At 32.0% G+C, this 20,469-nt stretch overlaps 1 non-coding gene across 1 annotated transcript; it reads left to right on the forward strand.

The window, feature by feature from the left end:
* The first annotated feature begins 6,945 nt into the window (after positions 1–6,945).
* LOC148764608 (small nucleolar RNA R71) lies at positions 6,946–7,052 on the forward strand. The gene has a single exon (XR_016024293.1). It is a non-coding gene; the product is annotated as a small nucleolar RNA R71 (small nucleolar RNA).
* Positions 7,053–20,469: the final 13,417 nt, after the last annotated feature.

Consider the following 20,469-nt stretch of genomic DNA (forward strand, 5'->3'; position numbering starts at 1 on the left):
TTATCCTTTCATATGTCAAATTTGTCTTATTTTCCAATCATGCTTCAACAAGAATTAATAACATGAAAATAAACTCAAATTACTTAATTAAACTATTAAAGCAAGCATACAGTAAATACTAAGAAAAATGTAAAAACAAAGCCTAAATTAATTAAAAACAAGTGGATATTAGTAATTTTTTTAAGCTCAAAAGAATGCAAGATAATTTTATAAAATAGAATTATCACACCCCCAAACTTAACCTTTTGCTTGTCCTCAAGCAAAACTTAAAACAAAAAGGAAATAACCTAAATGAAGAAAAAATCTAACTAGAATTAAGTTGCACCAAAATAATGATCACCTTTATGTTCCTCATAAGTCATTTGATTTTCTCTCAACTCAAAGCAAGATATAAATATTATTCACAAGCAAGCCCATTTTTGAATGAATTCGGTGTGTGTGTGTGCAATTTCTTACAATAAACCATCATGCAATCTAGATAAATTTACGATCATGCAAGATTCAACTTAGTCTAAAGTTTCATATGTTTGTTTTTCGTCTCTCTTTGCACTAATATAGACTAGCACTTAATTAAGGATCCTTAGGACTTTATTCAGCTTGTAACGTATGGCTAGGGTGAAGGTAGAATATGATGTATTATGTGGTTCAATTCACCTTAAGCACGTAGTCTCATAGGTCCTATTAGAGCTTTATTTTCTTTCACCCAATATACTCCTCTTACATCAAATTTTTCTTTTGTTCAACACCTCATTCTTTTTCTCCTTTTTCATTTCCCTTTTTTTTTCTCAATTTTCACACTCCCAAACTTATTTCTTTTATTGGGTAGTGAGATGAATACAAACATGTTGAACTTTTAATCACTTATCATCTTCATTACATTTTTTTTAGCTCATTACACTTCTTAAATTGACTTATGCACTTAGGAGTGAGGGATGCAAAGAATTAGAACATTTTATATAAGGGTATAGGTTAATAATGAAGTGTTTAAACAAAGAATAGGTTACATTAGGCTCAAAAGGGTATTCTAGGGAGAAATATAAAGTAATGTGGCTCAAAAAGCTCAAACGGTCCAAGGATGGCCTAAGTCATTTCCTTAAATAAGTCTAACTTAGGATTTCGCCTCAGAGAAACTCAAACAAATTCTAAAACTTAGACATTATTAAAATATTTACATTCACAGAAATCTTTTCTAAATGTATACAACAATTCAATGCAAGAGATATAGTATTCAAATTGTAGGAAATCTCATCCTACAATCATGCTTATCATGAGAGTTTAACATAATATTCAAATAATATTTACATATACTAAGAGAAAAAGATAACAAGATAACTAATTTTTATCATTGGATATGTGAATCAAAGAAATTAGTGCAACTAACTCTAGTTCAAAATCTTAAAATATGCAAAAAATTAAATGATGAACAACTTAACCAAACATAAAGTCTAAAAACATAAATGAAAAAAAGAAGAAAATAAAGCTTAAAAACTAAAAAGTTTCCCCTAAATTTAGAATTAACTTTGTCCTCAATGTTAAAAATAAAGAAGAAAAGTCAAGAATACTCATTTAGTTAGTAGACATCCTTTAATCTTCTTTTACATCCTCATTGTATACAAAGTTGTTGGGAGGATCTATTAAGGTAACAAAAATCTAAATACGAAAAAGAACAAAAACAAATTAATTAAAAAATCTAAAATAATTAACTTCAAATAAAAAGAGTAAGAGTTTCAAAAACTTGGATTGCCTCCAAAAAGCGCTTCTTTATAGTCACTTGCTGGACTATGACACCCCATTCTACATTTCTTCATCCACAACATACGGCTCGAGGCTCATTACGTTAACCATAAGCGCTCTAGTGGCCTCATTCTCTATCTTTGTTATCCTACACAGATAGATTTTGATCACTTTAGAAGGACCCAACCATCTTGCTTTACATTTTCATGAAAAGGTTTGAAGCTAGAATTGCTGAGTGACACTTAGTGTTCAACATAAAAATTAAGACAACTGAGAGGTGATGGACAATGCTCCTCATGCAACTGTTTGGTTTTGATTTGTGGAGGTGGCAGCTTTGACCCAAAGGTTGGTGCTTGATCACTTATAGGTGGAGAAATAAGCTTACCCTTGCCCTCATCAACCATATCCATTCTAGAGCAACTAACTGAAGATACAAAATGCTTAATTGCACTGTAAATATTGAACTCTACTACCTCTTCTCAAACTTTAAAAGTTATCTTACCTTTCTTCACATCAATGAGTGTGCCTATAGTTGCCAAGAAAGGTCATCCTAAGATCAAAGAAATTTTCACATCCTCTTCCATGTTAAGCATAAGGAAGACAACCGAGATGTAGAGATGCCCCACTTTAACCAACACATCCTTTATAATGCCAACCAAGTGTCGAATTGTTCTATGATTGCAAGATCACTGTAGTAGGTTGAATGTCTTTAAGTCCAAGTTTTCTAGCAACAAACAAAGGCATTAGTGACACACTAGCACCTAGATCACACAAAGCTTTAGAAAATTTAGAACCACCAATAGCACAAGATATAGAAAACTCCCTAGATCCTTTAGCTTTGGTAGAAGCTTGTTCTACATAATAACACTACACTCTTCAATGAGTGCCATTATCTTATACTTACCCATCTTCCTTTTCTTTGTTACGATATCTTTCAAAAACTTAACATATGAAGGCATTTGCTTTAAAGTTTCAGCAAAGAGATGTTGATGTGGAGCTTCTTAAATACCTCTAGAAATTTTTGAAATTAAGCATTTAACTTTTGCTTCTGTGCTAAGGTAATGGAGGAGGAAGGTGTGTTACTATTGCAACCTTGACTTGCACTTGCTTATTTGATTTCCCAACTTCTGATTCACTCTCAATTGGCTTCTCTTGTGGCTTTTCTTACTTACTACGACTGTTAACCTTTTTCCCACTCTAAAGGAATACTGCCATACAAGGTTTTTTACCTTCCCTCCTCGAATTTAGCTTGGTCTTACTTGGTAGGATCCCTTGAGGCCTATTGTTAACAGCATTGGCTAATTGCCCCACTTGAATCTTAAGATTTTTCAAAGAAGCTGCATAACTATGAATAAGGGCATGTCTTAGTCATATATTGCATGGTAGTTCTTCTATGGATGGCTTGTTTTCTTGCACTAGGGGTTTAAGTTGCTATGGAAACCTCGAAGGAAAATGTGGTCATGGCGTTGATGAAGAACTTTTGATTGTTGCTCCAAGAGGAGTTAGGGTGATTCCTTCACCCTAAATTGTATGTGTTGGAGTATCTGTTGTTTAGTTGTTTGTTCCCCACTAACTGCACTAAATCAGTACTCATATAACACTGATTGCTCGAATGTCCCTCACCACAATAATCACAACCAATAAAGGGACTCTGTATGTCACGACCCGAAACTCCCATCGAGCCTGTGACAACCGCCGTGATGTCCCGATAGGCACTCATTATCCCGAATGCTGATTGAAACCCCGCAAGGCTTAGCATCAGCTTCCGCATCTCCCCAGTGAGCGATAGTTATTAAATCTCACATTTCAAAAAAAATCATAAGTCATTTCCAAATCAAAACAATAAAATATTACTTTCTGACTCACAGGGGTATTTTCATCATTTTTCTTTGAAAATACCGAAACTCGCCAAAAACATGGTGTAAAAGCTAAATATATTCATACATACTTTAAATCAAATAACTGAAGAATAAAATTACTTTTACAATGACACGTGGGCCCCTAACTAACTAAGAAGATGTAGGGCTACGAACCCTTACTTTCTAGGATGCAACTCTGAGATTAATTCTCGTCTTAATCAACTATCAACAAATTGTCCTAAGCCCGAAAAATGGATAGGAAGAGAGGTGAGATTATGATTACATAATCCTAGTGAGTAAACAATTACCATCAAAAGCATCTAAAGCCGAGTAGATGGAGACAATATAAAAACGTTATATCTCAATAATGTTCATAACACAAAACTTGTTTCAATCTATACCAAATAATTTCTTTTCATCAAAATTTCTCGGCTTATGAATTTCTTAAACTTGGCCCTTGCCAGAATCATTTTTGCAGGTACCTTCATCAAGGTATCCCACTGAGATCGCCAAGGCTATTTAATGACCCATACCCATAAACATGTTTTCACATTTGACACACAACCGTTCCTTGGAGTTGGTTGAGTCTCACTCTCACGTGGTGGCCTGAACGTGAGGTGCACTCAAATCATACCTCAAGAGATACTTCACCCAACATCTCCCCCTGGAGGTAAGTATATAATTAAGTTACCGTGCCCCTCTCATAGGCAGTCCACGAAAACCCCCACCACTGTAGTGATCGTGAGGTGCATTCAAATCTTACCTCAGGAGATACTTCATCCAACATCTCCCCCCAGAGGTAAATATATAATTGGGTTACCGTGCCCCTCTCATAGGCAGTCCACGGACACCCCCACCACTGCAATGACCGTTAATATACCACCAGACCCATAAAAATTCTAGTAGCATAACATGGCGAATAAAATGTAATTCAATCTACCGAGACCAATCTTAAAAATTTAGCCATCATGCTACCATAGTGTCATAAGCCCCAATTTCAATAACATATAAAATCGTAAATTTCAACACAGTCTCCATATACTCAATTTTCCTAAAACAATATTTGATTTCAAAATCAGTATAAATCTCATTTTTATTAAAAAAACATTTTAATTGGAAAACATAATATTTTATAATTTAAATTCACCATTCAATAAAAGCATCAAATAAGTATAATTACTCTAGATATTTAAGACGATAAATTGTCCACTCACAATTCTAGGAGTCGATGTACTCCTAATCCTAGTCTTCAAGCACAATTTCTGTACTTTTACCAATGTAATTTGCTCACCACCTATCCACAATGTACAATACATAATTCACCACATCAATGCTTGACCATTATAAAATCAATTCAGGCTCGGTATATATGCATGATATGACATGCAACTTATCTGACTACCGCTTAAATACGGTGCTGACCTAATTCAACCTATTACCCGATTAAATCGATATACGCATCCGTTTAAACTCCAAATTAATTTTTTCAGTTTCTATACCTCAATTGCACCCAAATTGACTTAATGTCCCTCAGTGTGGTGCAAATTATCAGTCCCGGTAGTAAATTACCCTAAATACCCCTAATGGGTAAAAATTCATATTTTTGCTCCGAAAATTCCCATTATTTTTCTAGACTTATAATTCATCATTATTCATCATAATTCCTCAAATAAACATCAAGATCATCAGCCAATATTCCCCTAAAAAATTCGGCCAATAATGGTAATGGAGGAAAATAAATTCTTTTCTTGTTGTTTTGTTCCTAAATATACTAAACTAACTTAAAACACTAACATAACTTAAAATCAAATTAATCTAACAAGTTTCTCTCTCCTAACCCATTTTTTCCAGAATTGAATTCATCCTCAAATCACATGATTCAACCATGAAAAATGATAGGAAATGCATGAAAATGATAAATCTTAAGCTAAGCTTGAAAAATCATACCTTTTTCACTTAATTTCCTTGAAAATTCACACTTTTTCTTTGATTTTCTCTCTCTAGGGTTTTGTTTTTGTTTTCTCTCTCTTCTTGCTGGTTTGGCCGGCCATGGGGTGGAAGATGAGCTAATTTTTGTGCCTTTTAAAAAGGAAAATAATAAATTAATAAAGGCATGACACGTGGCATCATGTCATTGGCTCGTTTTTAAAACTTTAAAATTTTAATCCTTTTTATCTCCACCACACAATTAGTCAATGTTCAAAATGAGGATAAGAGATGACCATGTGCTGAAAAAATGTCCTGTGGTGGAAAATTACTGTTTTGCCCCTAGGGTGGTAAAATTACCATTTTACCCCTATACTCTAAATTATACCGAAATTAAAATTTTTCACTTCTTAACCTCAAATCTTACTCCAATAAGTCAAATTATACTCCAATAAGTCAAATGGGGCCAAAAGAATCTTTTCTAAAATTCCCATTTTGTCCCAAGTGGCAAATGACCATTTTGCCCCTAGATAGTGAAAATTTCGATTTGTCTCCAAATTGATCCTTGAACTCTGAATCACCATATTAAACCATTATGAGACTTTAAAATTCTTAATTTCATCATAAATTCTCTATTTGATCTAGTTCGAGGCTTAAATCAACTTTATTGTACCTTTAGGTACAATACCGACTTTTGTAAATTCTTCGAGACTCTCCTAGCATGCAAACATGCTATCCATCACATGTATGTCATGAAAAATATTTTTATAGAGTCGGACTTGTCGTCTTCTCCCCCACTTGGATCAACCATATGATCCTTCTTCTTGATTGACTTCGACATCCGGCTAAATATTAATATTTTAATATTATTTCATTAATAAAATATTATTTTATTCTAAAAATTTTATCTTGTCTCCTTGGTACTCAAAATACCTTATTATGCCTCACTTGACTTCCAAATCGCCTTTTATCTCACAAATTTTCCTCCGATAAAATTATTATTATTTTATTATTATTTTTTCACTTGCGAAATATTTTATCCTAAACTACTCGTTTCGTCTTTTATCACTTCTAAACATTTTAATTGACCTTAATTTGCATTCGATCAACTTTATTTATCACCATATCAAAGTATGGGGTATTTCATTGTATTAAATAGACTCCAAAAGAATCAAGTTTTTTAGTAAGAGTGGCTACTTGAGCAGTCAAAGCATTAATGGCGTTTAACTCGTGAACACTCGAAACCTTCTTTAGCAAGGCCCTCTCAGAATGCCACCGATAGTTGTTGGAGGTGATCTCTTCTAATAAATCATAAGCATCATCAATCGATTTAGCCATAAGAGCACCACCAGCTGTGGCATTAATGGTAATCCAAATTGGATTTAACAACTCATTATAAAATGTTTGTACTTGCAACCACTTGGGTAGACCATGATGTAGGCATATTTGAAGCAAGTCTTTGTACCTCTCCCAAGCATCATACAAAGATTCAGAGTCATATTGTGTGAAGGATGTAATATTATTCCTCATCTTTGTTGTCTTTGTTGGAGGGAAAAACTTAGCCAAGAACTTCTATGCAAAATCATCCCATGTTATGATAAACCTTGTAAGAAAAGAGTTCAACTAGACTTTTGCCTTGTCCCGTAGTAAAAAAAGAAACAACCTCAACTGAATGGCATCATTGGTGACCTTGTTATGCTTGAAGGTATCACAAATCTCCAAAAAGTTAACAATATGAGCATTAGGGTTATCATTTAGGAAGCTTCCCAATTGGACTAATGTTTGTATCATCAGGATGATAACTAGCTTAATGTCAAAATTACTGGCTTGAATTGTCTGCCTCCAAATGCTTGAATAAAGTCCTTGGGCTAATGAAACAGCATAATCCTTCAGTAATCAGTTGTCAACTACATGTCCTTGAATTTGTTGCTCACCTTGATTCTCAGCCATTGTATTCTATTGATTGGAGTTTTGAGAGTTTTATCTAAGTAATCTCAGGAAAGTTTTCTCTATTTTTGGATTACAAAAGACTTATTTCGAGCTCTTTACTCTTCTCACTCGATTTTTGGATCATAAAAGACTTATTCCAAGCTCTTTACTCTTCTCATACACTGGCTAAGAAGTACTTGAAAATAACGAAAATAAAGCTTGAATTAAGACTATTTGTTTGGTATTAATATTAGCAAAAGAAAAGAAAAACAACTCCTTAGCAAAGGTGTCAAAAACTTGTTGTTGGTTTTACACACATGTAAACGCACATATCGCACATGTAATACAATAGTAAGTAAGATATTGTCTTCACAGAGAATTGTATTTAAGTTCTTGCTAATTATTAAAATTTGGCACCCTAATCTTATCTGAGTAAATCTAATTTGAAATTAAAGTAACAAAGCTAAACTAATGAATTAACACTAAGAGTTGCTAAAAGATCAGTAAAATAAAACCTAGGATTGTGGAATTACTCTACCTTTCATTTGAATTTAATCTCCCTCTTTATACTTGTATCAATGGGTTAGTTGCTAGCCTAGAGTCCAAATTTATCTATAATTCTCTGTCAAGATATTGTAAACTTACTTATCTTAATTAATTTTCATATGTTTATGTAAATTAATTAAGGTGAGCTCACTAAGCTTATGGTCTAAATTTGGCTGCACATGGTATTTAAGTATATTTCTATCCTAAATGCTAATCAAATCACCTAAGCTCTAAGTGTAGTGAACACATGCTATTTAAACCCATGGTCTATTCTAAATTCCTTTTGTCAAGTTGCATTTAGAGACCTAACTCAAACTAATTGTTGATCGAGCAATTAGAAGCAATAAGCTTAGATTTGAAATAAACAACACAATACCCATTAATATTAAGTAAGAAAAAAGTTAAAATATCCAAAATACAAATAAGGATTATCCACAATTCTAGGAGTAGAAATTTAGTTCAACATATTTAATACAAACCCAATATTTCTAGAAAAATATTCGTTTCTACAATAAAAGGTAGAGAGAGAAAGATAGAACTAGTGAAAGAAATATGAGCTGATGTAGATGATTGAAGTTTCTAAGAAATCCTTGAATCCTCTATTTTCCTTTTTTTTTTTTATGAAATTTCCCATTTGCCTTTTTTTTCCTCTTCAAAAACTCTCTTTTCTCCGCTCAAAAATGTATTTAAACCCCCTGCTTTCAACCTTAGCTATAAAACCCACACATAAATTTCTCATTAAATGGCATGTTTTGGCTACAACTTAAATCGATTCTCGCTGCAGCCAAAATACATCTTGCTGTAGTCAAAATAGATCTTGTTGCAGTGAGAAAGTCTTTGACTTGAAGTGCTGAAAATGGTTGAAAATCCCGTTGCAACCAAAATGGGATCTGACTGCAGTGAGAAACTTGCTGTCTTGCACCATGTAGTTTGCTACAATTAGTCAACTTCCTCTACATTTTTGACCATGATTCCTTTTGACTAAAGTTCTAACCACTAAAGTTGTAGCTCTTCCTCTTAGCTTTCCATAGGTTCAAGAATCGTGTCAATCGAAGTTTTGTAGCTCAAGATATGCTCCGTTTATTGCAGCATGCTTTAAGGTCAACTTAAGCAAAAGTGCATGATACTTTGCAAATCTGACTTCCGAGCTTTTTTGCACCTTCACCAACATATAGCATAATCAATAGAAGGTAAAAACAAGACTTAATAACATGAAAATAAACTCAAATTACTTGATTAAACTACTAAAGCATGCATAAAGTAAATACTAAGAAAAATGTAAAAAAAGGCCTAAATTAATTAAAAACAAAAGAACATTAGTCATTTTTTAAGCTTAAAAGAATGCAAGATAACTCTATAAAATAAAGTTATTAGTTTGTGTTATCTTTTTGGACTTACCTTCAGGTTGGCTTTTTAAATAAGAAGGGATGATAAATATTTTATATTTCTTGTGGATTTCAGTCAGAGAGTTTTAGTTTTTGGGATTTATTGGTGTGGTTTGCTTTTGAGGATTTCATTTTAGCCCTTTCGATTCGTGCAGCTGGTACACGTGTACGGTCTAAGATGGATGTCGTGTCTGGCCTATTCGGCTATGCCATATCTCTAATTACTTTTAGCTTGCTTCCATCTGACTTTTTTAAATTATTGATTTGTGACATTCTTTTCCATTCTTAGTCCTTTTTTCATTTCAGTTGTTTCTATTTATGTGTTGTTGTACTACCTTGCTTTTCCTTTCTTCAGTTCAAATTTTAGAAGTTCTCATATTGAAGCAAGTTTTGAGTTTACGGTTGTTTCTCAACCCTATTTTCTCTTTTTTTTTTTTTTACTTCTTTAATTTAATTGTTGTTCATGTTCGCTTTTGTGATTGCTCTATAGGCATAACCGATTAATGACTAAAGTTAAGTGCTTTCCTTTTGTCACAAATGGAATTTGATTGTATATTTCAATATTTAGTACAATACATTATTATTGTTTGTCTATTGTTTCCATTCTTTTTTAAAAGATTTGTTTTGTAATATCCATTTTAATTTTCATTTCGTATTTTAAATCCCTGTCATGATTTGATTAATCAATTTTGTGTCCTCGTATATTTGTAAGATTTTCATCAATAATTTATGATCTCTGTTTTTAGATATGTTTAACGGTTTGTTTTATATATTTCTTGTTGATTCAAAATATAGTCTATAGATTTTTCAAGTCTTTATTCTTAGCTAGATAACATCAATACTGAATATACTCTTTGATAAAGGTTACCCTTATTAATAAAAGCATTATTTTTTTTTTAACTTTTGGTTTTGAATCTGTTGGATAATATTATTCAGTGTTTATTTATTCATTGTTAGAGAACGTCATTTGTTGAAAATACAGTATGTATACATTAAAAACATTTAGCATCAAACCTATACTATCTAAATCGATTATACTTTTTCAAAAACTACTCTCACGATTTGTTTTTCATCAAATATGACGCTTGCTAGTTTATGATCATCATTTGCTTTTTTGTATTTAGTCTTTTAAGCTTTGTAGTGTTGTTGACCTTTTTTACATTAATTTTATTGCTATCAGTCTTAATTAATTTCTTGATCTCTTTTTCTTTGCAAGGCTTCTGTTTTAAATGGTGTTTCAATTGCAACAAATATTGTAAGTAATTAAGTTCTGTAGATTTAGTTTTACAGTATTTGAGGATTTATAGATATTAGTTTTTTATAACTCATCTTCATGTTTTATCATCATTATTTTCTATTTATGATCATAAATTAACCTACCGAATCATCATTTCTATCCATTTTGAGGTGACTCTTCTATGTTTAGTGTTGTGGCTCTATTTTTAGTCATATGTCTACTATTAACTATTGCCCATGATGTAGTGTTTTGTGATTGGTCCATAATTTCTATATTGTAGTTCTTTATATGAAATGTCCTATAATTTGTCCATACTTTCTATGTTAAAGTTTTTTATACAAAAATTAATTTTAATGTGTCTGTCTTTTGAGTTTAATAACCATTGTACATGATTTAAATTTTCTATGAAATATTTTTTATCATTTGCCCATAAAAACATTCTGTTTAGGAAGGTTGGAAATAATTGTTTACTTGACATGGCTATTAGCTTAATCTTTTGAATTCCTATCTTTAATGGTTGGCTCTAATTTGATGCTTGCTGGTTTGAGGAAAAAAACATATACTATTAAAAAAATTCTGTGACTTTGGCTAATTTGCAATTATGTGACTTTGGCTAATTTGCAATCCTTTCTTTTACAGTGTCAATTTTTTTTGGGGAAGTATGCAATTTTTTTGCTATTTCCCAAAGTTATAAATTAACTTTGGATTTTAGATTATAATGGAATAAAAATACAAAGCATTCATTTATTAAACAAAGTTTCCATTTCTTGATTGCATTTCATTTTGATGCTTTTAAATGGTTGGATTTGTTTTAGTTTGATTTTTTTTGTTCATGTAGTACCTTTGATAATTTAGTTTTTGCTACTAATGGCTTTGGAAAATGCAGCATTAAATTGTTTCCAGGCTAGATTATGTCAATTTATTTTTATTCATATTGTCCATCTAAGATTTTGTGATGGTAACTATTGTTGTTCAATTTTCTACCCACACAAGTATACGTATTGTAAGGATAATATAGTGATGAGTAGAGAGTCAATCTCACAGAAAATTGAATTAATTCTTACTGTTAACTACTAAAATTAGTACGCCCTAATTTTAGCTAAACAATTAAAATTAAAATTAAAACTAATAAACTAATAATTAAAACTAATCTAAACCATATCAGCCAAATTGTTTTATTAACTTCTAGTGATTACCAGACCGAAGATTATGATATCCTTCAATACTTTATCTGAATATTGTCTCTCTCTCTCTTAACTCAGTTTAATGGATTAAGTTGTTAACCTAAAGTTTTAAATTATTTATAAGTCTCTGTCAAGTTTCTCCTAAAAATATCTCTCATAATTAATTTACTATATTTCTATGCAAATTAAATTAAAGAAAGACTCATTAAGTTCAGGCTCTAATTCTAGTTACGTATGGCTTATAGGTGTATGTCTACCCTATATGCAAATCAAATCACCTAATCATCTAAATGCATTTGATCATACGCTATTTTATTCAAGATCTACTTAAATTTCCTTTGTCAAATTTTAACTTAGGTTTTCAATTTAATCTAATCGGTGGCTAGTCAACTAGAAGCATTAAGAATAGAATATAATAAACAACTTCAATCCATAAAACATAAGCAAAAGAGAGATAAATAAATCAGACTATGTATTGAGTTCAATCATAATCTTAGATAAAAAGTTTAATTCCCCATCAAGTTACACATCATCATCAAATAAAATTTAAACATTACGAATAAAACCAAGAAAATAAGAGAATAGCAAAAAGTTAGAAAAACCCAAGAATCGTTTTCTTGATCGCCAATCTTCTTGAATCCTTCAAATATTTCTTAGTTTCAATAACTTTGTGGTCTGACTCTCAATTGTCAATCTAGTGTTTCGTTCTCTTAAAAGTCATTCGAAAGGTTATTTTTACAGGGTTTTGAAGTAAAGCCAAGTTGGGTGAAGAAAGAAGTCAATTCCAATCCAGATTTCCTTATCAGACTACGTGGGCCACGGTCTCGACCAATTAATTAGTAGAAATCGTAATTGTTCCAAGGCTGTTACAGTGCATTAATTTCAACAAGATTTTTAGCCACATTTCATGCCGAATTGGTTGAATTGGTAAATATAAAAGTTGTAGATTTTTCTCTTATATTTTCAATGGTTTAAGAATCATCTCATTTGGAGCTTTGTAAAAATAGTTATGGTTGGAATACCGAAACATATACAGTGGAGGTCTACACCTCAATATTGCTCTCCTTCTTCCACTAAAATTCTTCTTTCATCAAACACCTACAAAAGAACAAATAAATCAATAACATCCTATCTTAATCACATTTACACCAAATTAAGCATAAAATTAACTAAGGTTTGATTGACTCACCTAAATTAAGTAATTTAAAATAATTAAATAAAATTTACTAATTTCTATGCATTACTACATGAAGTAAGCTAAATTGCTATCCAAATTAAGCCTATATAACTCTATATCATAGAGTTATCAACTATCCACAGAACCAAACAACACAATTTTCAAGCACACTTTTAAGAGAACAACAAATATAATTGAAGGAAGACTTTTCAATCCCATTATGGTTTTCTTTCAACTATGGTTATGGTCTTTTAGTGTTTAGAAGAAGGGTTTGTTTGTTATTTATTTTTTGTCTAAGGTTTTTTGTCATTAATTATTAAACACTTTGTTATTGTTCAACTTACAATTTTTGGGACTCCTATTTTTGTTTCTTATAATTCCTACCGTTTGGTTGTTAAAGAGTATTGTTTGTTATTTTTTGTAAAAGTATTGGTTGCATTTATGAATGAACACTTTTGACATTGGTTTCTACATTTTTTTTGCTATAGGCACTTCTAATTTTGTTTCTTTGTACCACATGCAACAATTGTTAGCTATTGATTGGATCAAAATTTGACCTGCTGTTAATCAAAGGTTTCGAAGAGACGCATCATGTGCAGTAATGTGTTTTAACTTCATTTTGTCTCTTAACGTTACATTTTATTTTCTTTTCTGGTGACTTGATTTGCAAATTTGTTTGTTTGAAGTATACGTTTATACATATTACTTTTGCAATTGATTATAATGATGATATAAAATCTATGTATAAGTTTGTTTAATCTGTGAGACTTTTTTATATAATGATACAAAAAATATTTGAAGAATTTAGGACTTATTTTTAAAACCATGGATAAACTAAATATAGCAAACAAAATAGACTTTATAGATTAAAAATGGTCAAAATACCCACCAAGTCTCTGTATCCATGCCTTTTATTCAATTTAATCCTTGTACTCAAAATGAAAGGTATTTAGTCCCTTAATTTTGGGAATTCTTTAATTTAGTCCCTCCTCCTTATGACATCTAATTTTCCTGTTAAAAGGTTTGTCATTAGTGTTGACATCAATGTTGACGTGGCATTTCCATGATGATGTGGTAGTGCCATGTGGCACTAATTTGATGACGTTGTAATGCTAACGTGTTAGTATATCAGTGGTTGAAATTTCTTGAATTAAAGACTGCATTTATGATTGATAGAATTAAATATAATTGTAAATATTTGTACCATTTTACTTTATATTTATAATTTTTTTGTAGATCCAAATTAATAATTTAAATTTAAATTTAGCAGAATTTGATTGTAGTATTTGTATTGGTCTCATTGGAGTACTAGAAAAGGGGTGAATAGCACTTAAAATTTTTGGTTAGCCCTTTAGAACTTGTAGAGCTCTTAATCAACTAGATGAAAGAAGGTCAAAAGCTTGTTAGAATTAAAAGACACTAAGAAAAAAAGGTAGAGAAATGTGAACAATGTAAGAGTGTTTATAGTGGTTTGGTCTCCTTAAACTACATCCATTACCTTGATCTCCCAATCAAAGATTTTCAACGTAACTTTACTATTTCAGTGGAATTAACAACTTCTACCAAGCTTTTGCAAGGTAAGCTTATAATACAAGCTCTATTCCCTTAAAATAAGCTTTAAAGTGCTTCCCACACTTTAATTTTCAAAAAAGAAAAAGAAAAAGAAGTACAACTAGAAATCTTTATAAATTTGGAAAGATTACAAGCAAGCTCAAACATTTTTTCTGAAATAAGAATGAAGATCAAGTGTTTTTGGTGAAGGATATTTAGTTTTTTGCTGAAAATGGTTTTTCTCTCATTCAATCTACCTTCTTTGACCTTTAAAGCTTCTTTTTATACTTGGGGAGTCAAATCTTTCAGTTGGGGGACAGGTTTTTAGCCGTTGAAGATAACTCTGATACCATTCTAGTAGTTATTTTGTCCTTTAGTGTTTAAATTCAAATAAGTAGATAGAGTTCGGCTAACTAATTACAAGCAGCTCTAATCGATTACAGCTTATCTGTCTTGTTACTGTGTACTCTACGTTAACCGATTACAGGAGACTCTAACCAATTAAGAGATCTTTGTCTTCAGACTTCTCTACTTTAGCAAACTTCCTTCAATTAGTTAACTTTACCCTTAACTGATTGGACCTTCACTTCCTTTAGCCTTAATCGATTAACACAAGCTCTAATCAATTATAAAATTTCTAAATTTGAATTTTCTCATTTTGGCTTTTTTTACAGTCAGACTTATTTCAAATTTGAATTTTGGCGCTTAGAGGTTCTTCAAGTCTTGTGCTCTAATCGATTAACCCCATGCCTTAACCGATTAGCACACTTCTGTTTTCTTTTGTCCAGCACCTTCTTAATCAATTAAGCCTAGTGCTAACTGATTAAGATTTTTCTATTTTGCTTCAACTTGTAACCCATCCATTCCTTAATTCTTTTTCTATTTTTCTACTTAAGGCTTTTTGATAGTCAGTTACAAAAGCCCTGTCTTCACTAACTCTTTTCATCTTTCTCACTTTAACTGATTCACCTATCAATTATATGATCTTGTTTTTAATCATTCATTTTATTGAGGGAATTAACTTTATCCTGCACACTTAAATAATGAAGTTAGGCATTAATGAATGAGGAATGTTTTGTTATCATAAAAAACATATGGAATCAACAATTTGAACTTAAATAAAATCATTTTATAAGAAACTTTGAGTAAATTTAAATAAAAGGTAAATTAGGCAAAGGTTAAATAATTCCAAAAGAATGGGTATTTGTAAATTGTGAAAGTCGTAACCAAATCAACCTATTTCTCTAATTTGAGTTTAGCTTAAGTTAAAAATTAAGTCAAATAAGTTTCAAATTTTTATACTATTATATATAGAAGAAAAAGAATTTATTAGTCCTTTTATATTATTTTATTCTAATATAATGCAAGTTATTCATCTATATTTGACTTTAGGTATGAAATTTTTTTCGAATTTTTTTTATAGAAAGAGAATTCACACTTAATTTTTGCAAAAAAGAGAAATTAATGTACATATTCTAGAATCAAATAATCAAGTAAGAAAAAAAAAATATATATATATATATATATTTTAACACCATAAATCTTTTACACTTAAATATTTGACTTATTAATAAGTATATCTATCATCTACTTAAATATTTTTATTTTTCAATTACTTTTTTAATTTAGTCTCTCAATATCTCAATTTTGTTCAATTTAGTCCTTGCACTCTATATTTTTGTTCAATTTCATCCCTATGATGTGGCCTAATTTTTTTTGAAAATTTTTTTAATCTGTCATGTGGCATTGACACGTCAACATGTCAGTGCCACGTCATCACATCAATGCTACATGGCATGCCACGTCATTATGTGGGTGCCACGTCAACGTTGATGTTAGTGCTAACATCATCCCTTTTAACAACAAAATTGGATGTTATTAGGAAGAGGGACTAAAATGATGCAATTCCCAAAATAAAGAGATTAAATTGCTTCAATTTTAAGAATAAGGACCAAATTGAACAAAAAGCGTGGGTACAGGGACTTGGTGGGTATTTTGACCAATTAAAAATACTTAAAGCTAAAAGATTATCTAGATTAGAAGAAACTTTATAAACCATCCACTTATATCTAAAGACAATGTTCCAGGTTTTAGTTTAGCAACTTTTTCATCACATCAAAATTTTGAAATGCTTACTCATGTCGAACAACATAATCAATCATTAAATGCTATTGATTTATCTATCGGGGGCCATGTCATAGTTTGTTTGATTGTCAATATTAAAGGTGAGTTGGAGACGACTTTAATCAAACCTATCAATGGTGCACTTACCATAGGTTCATTGAATGTTGTTCCTCAAACACAAGGAATTGATTTGACATTTTTGCCTATAAACAAATCCTGTAATTATACTTCAAGATCCACTGGGCCTATTCCTAAGAATTTCTATAGTACTCATGAGTCAACTTCTTTTCAAAGTGCTCAAACTTACTCAACCATTCTTTCTTTTGGTCGCTCGATTTATCTATGCCCCTTGTTGCTCTGCTTACATGTGGTATAAGGAGCGAGGTAATGTATTCAAACAAAATAGGAATCCTACTTTTAGTCTTTGTTGTTAGAAAGGTATAGCACGAATACCCATTTTTAAAGAAACACCTCATTTCTTAGATAACTTTGTCACAGCCCAATTTTCGGGCCATGACCGGCGCAAGGGACCAATGGGTTCAGCCCACCAAGCCCAAGCAAGCCTACTTACATGATCTTATACGTTAATCCATATTCTTTTAGAATCCAAAATTCATAATGCTCAATTACAATTCTTTTGAAAACAAATCATAAAACCCAGTCATGTATTCATAATGGCATCATCAACTATTATATACATACATATAATTTGACAAGTGAATCTCAGCATTTCACAACAAGTAGTCATATACACGTAATTAGAACTTGACCGTCAACGGAGTGATTCTAGGCACGATTGATAACACTTAGTGTCATGCTAAACCTATCGAGCAATGTATAAGGTGGAGCACCTTGTCCTAGGATCCAATCACTTTTAACTCAGGAAACCTAAAACATGAATTTTAAAAACGTGAGTATCAACTCAGTGAGTGAACATAGGAAGGGAACAAGCAACGTTAAGGAAGGTTTAGAAAGCATGATGCACTTAAGTTCAAAATAATGCAATTTAATTTATCTCTATTTAAAAACTCCTCATTCAAAACCCTTGGTTGTTTAGTTACTTGATGACAAAAGACTAACGAACAACAAGGAAGTTGAGAAGTGAAAACTTTAGTAGAATTCAAGCAAGTCAAGCATAATAGATTGACTCTTACCATAGCGAAAAGGCATTCTCGCTGCAACAAAATTCTGGCAAGATAAAAATCTAAGGGGCCTTCACTGCCACCGAAAAAATCCACTCATGCCACATTGCACATTAAATTGAACACATTGACAATACTTAAGTTTTCAACAGTCAATGCAATCACATTTTAAATCCCAACATCTCTATATAATAATATATGTATATATATAAGCACTTACACCACCATCACCTCACCCGGCTGATGTGCATCATTACTGGCATGTGCACTGCCCACTCCGCACAGGCACGGTTATAAATATTACAATAGCATCATTACCGGCATGTGCACTGCCAACTCTGCACATGCACGGTTGCGCTCCACTCATAGGGGACGACCCTTGCTACAAGCAGTCTTTTCCTCTTTCAGCAGCGGCTCCACTCGTAGGGGACAACCCTCGCAACAAGCAGCCCTTTCTTCCTTCAGCGGTGGCAACAAACGGTACCTATCAGAGCACTCGTAGGGGACAGCCCTCTCTACAAGCCCCCGGGTGGAGAGTCACGCTTCGCCACTGCTCACATGCGAGAGTTCCCAGGGATCGGGTTAAACCCTTTGCTCTAATACCACATCTATCACTCAACCGGCATGTGCACTGCCCACTTTGCACATGCACGGTTACATCAATTATACAAAATTACTTAACATATATATATATATATATATATATATATATATATATATATATATATATATCATAAATCTTTATATGTATATCAACGTCATATAAAAGTACATAGATTCATCACAATCATGTTGCACATCACAAAAATATTTCACTAAAGGCTTGTTCCCATGCATTTTGAAGAAAAGATAATTTAAACAGTTCAATTGGCTCGCTCAAACGTATGTACATATACCCAAAACATTTTAGTGCAGGTTCACTCATCAATATTTGTTGAATCTTTACTCGACTCCAACCTCCACTAATGGTCCAAATGGAATTGTGGGGCCTCGTTGGGACCTATTATCACAACAACATCACAACCAATCTGATTTGCATAATTATAGTTCTAAAAGCTATCTATTAAATCATGTTCTGCTAGTTATTTTTAACTAGCTTCCATCTACCATTAAGTGACTACATTTTCACTATTCTAGTCACACTACAATGAATAACCCACCTCAACTACAAAACACTCACCGATCTAGCCACTAGCCATTCTTAACAACTAAAAAGAAATCAACTATATTTCACTACTCACCTTGATAGCTTTACAATTGAATTTCCTTTTCAAAAGCTTTCAAACTATCATGAAAATCTCACTTTCTCTCTCTAGAATGTCCAGCTAGTGAGAGAGTGTGATAAGGAAAGTTTTTTTAGGGTTTTATGGTGAAAAAATAGAAGAGCACAAAGAACTCTGTGAAAGGGTACACAAAAACATGAAAAATCGAGGTTAATTCAAGGAAATATATGGAAATTCAAGGCAAGCTTCCATGGGGGGGGGGGGGGGGGGGGGGGGGGGGGTGAGAGAACGTGGGAGAGGAAGGAGAAAAAGAAGAAGTGCTGGAAATTTGAAAAACATCCTAGAAACTTAGATTTTTAGGGCTTAAGTTTATCCATTTCTAGCAAAATTACCAAAATACACTTAACTATGTCATTTTGTTTTTCCATTGCCTTTATACAATCTTTTTACTTTTTCGACACTGAGACAAGGTCCATAAGGGTCTAGAAATGCTCGGGTTCATGAAAAATTAAAAATTTTAACTCGAGATGCAAAATGATTATTTTACCCTTTTTGTTTCCTTCCATTTTAATTTAGTCCTCCCAACATTCATTTAACTCTAATTTCCTTCTATTACCTTCTTTTACATATGTACAAATAAAGTATGAAGTTTTTACTCTAACGCAGTGTCCTCATAATATTTAAAATATTTATTTACCACGCATCTTTACTTAATAAAAACACGTGGCCCCATTAACATCATTTTTCTCCAAAATTCTCTCATTCTTCTTCACCCCCACTTAGATTGACCATATACTCTTTTTTCATGAAAAATTTTGACACTAAATAAAATATTAATATTTTAATATTATTTTATTCCAAAAATTTTCTTTTGTCTCCTCTTATCCCCTTGGTACCCAAAATACCTTATTAGGCCTTAATTGACTGCCGAATTACTTTTTATCTCACAAATTCTTCTCCGATAAAAATATCATTATTTTATTATTATTTTCTCATATGCGAAATATTTTATCCCAAACTATTTCTTTCATCTTTCGTCATTTTTAAACATCATAATTAACCTCAATTGGCATCTAGTAAGTTTTTATTAGTCACCATGTCAAAGTACGGGGTATTATAGTCTCCCCCACTTAAATAGAATTCATCCTCGAATTCTCTTTAACATCGGGTCGTTAACCTCACTCAATGATCATATTCCATTTCCTTCTTCGTAAGGAATTTTGATTTACGCGCCTCATTATCTTCAATTTGACTAGAACACTTTACGAGGTCAGGGTACGTAACTTATATCTATTATCACCCTTGAGTCAAAACCATGGTACCCTTCTCAATTATTCTTTCTTATCACTAAGATCCCAAGTATGCCTTTAATTCCGTCACTAACCTCAAACATATCTTTATTTCGATTCTTGTCAAACCTGTAATCATTCATTCACCTCGTTTACCTCCAGT

Source organism: Theobroma cacao, chromosome 1 (assembly GCF_053813885.1).
Source record: "Theobroma cacao isolate CCN51 chromosome 1, ASM5381388v1, whole genome shotgun sequence".
Lineage (NCBI taxonomy): Eukaryota > Viridiplantae > Streptophyta > Magnoliopsida > Malvales > Malvaceae > Theobroma > Theobroma cacao.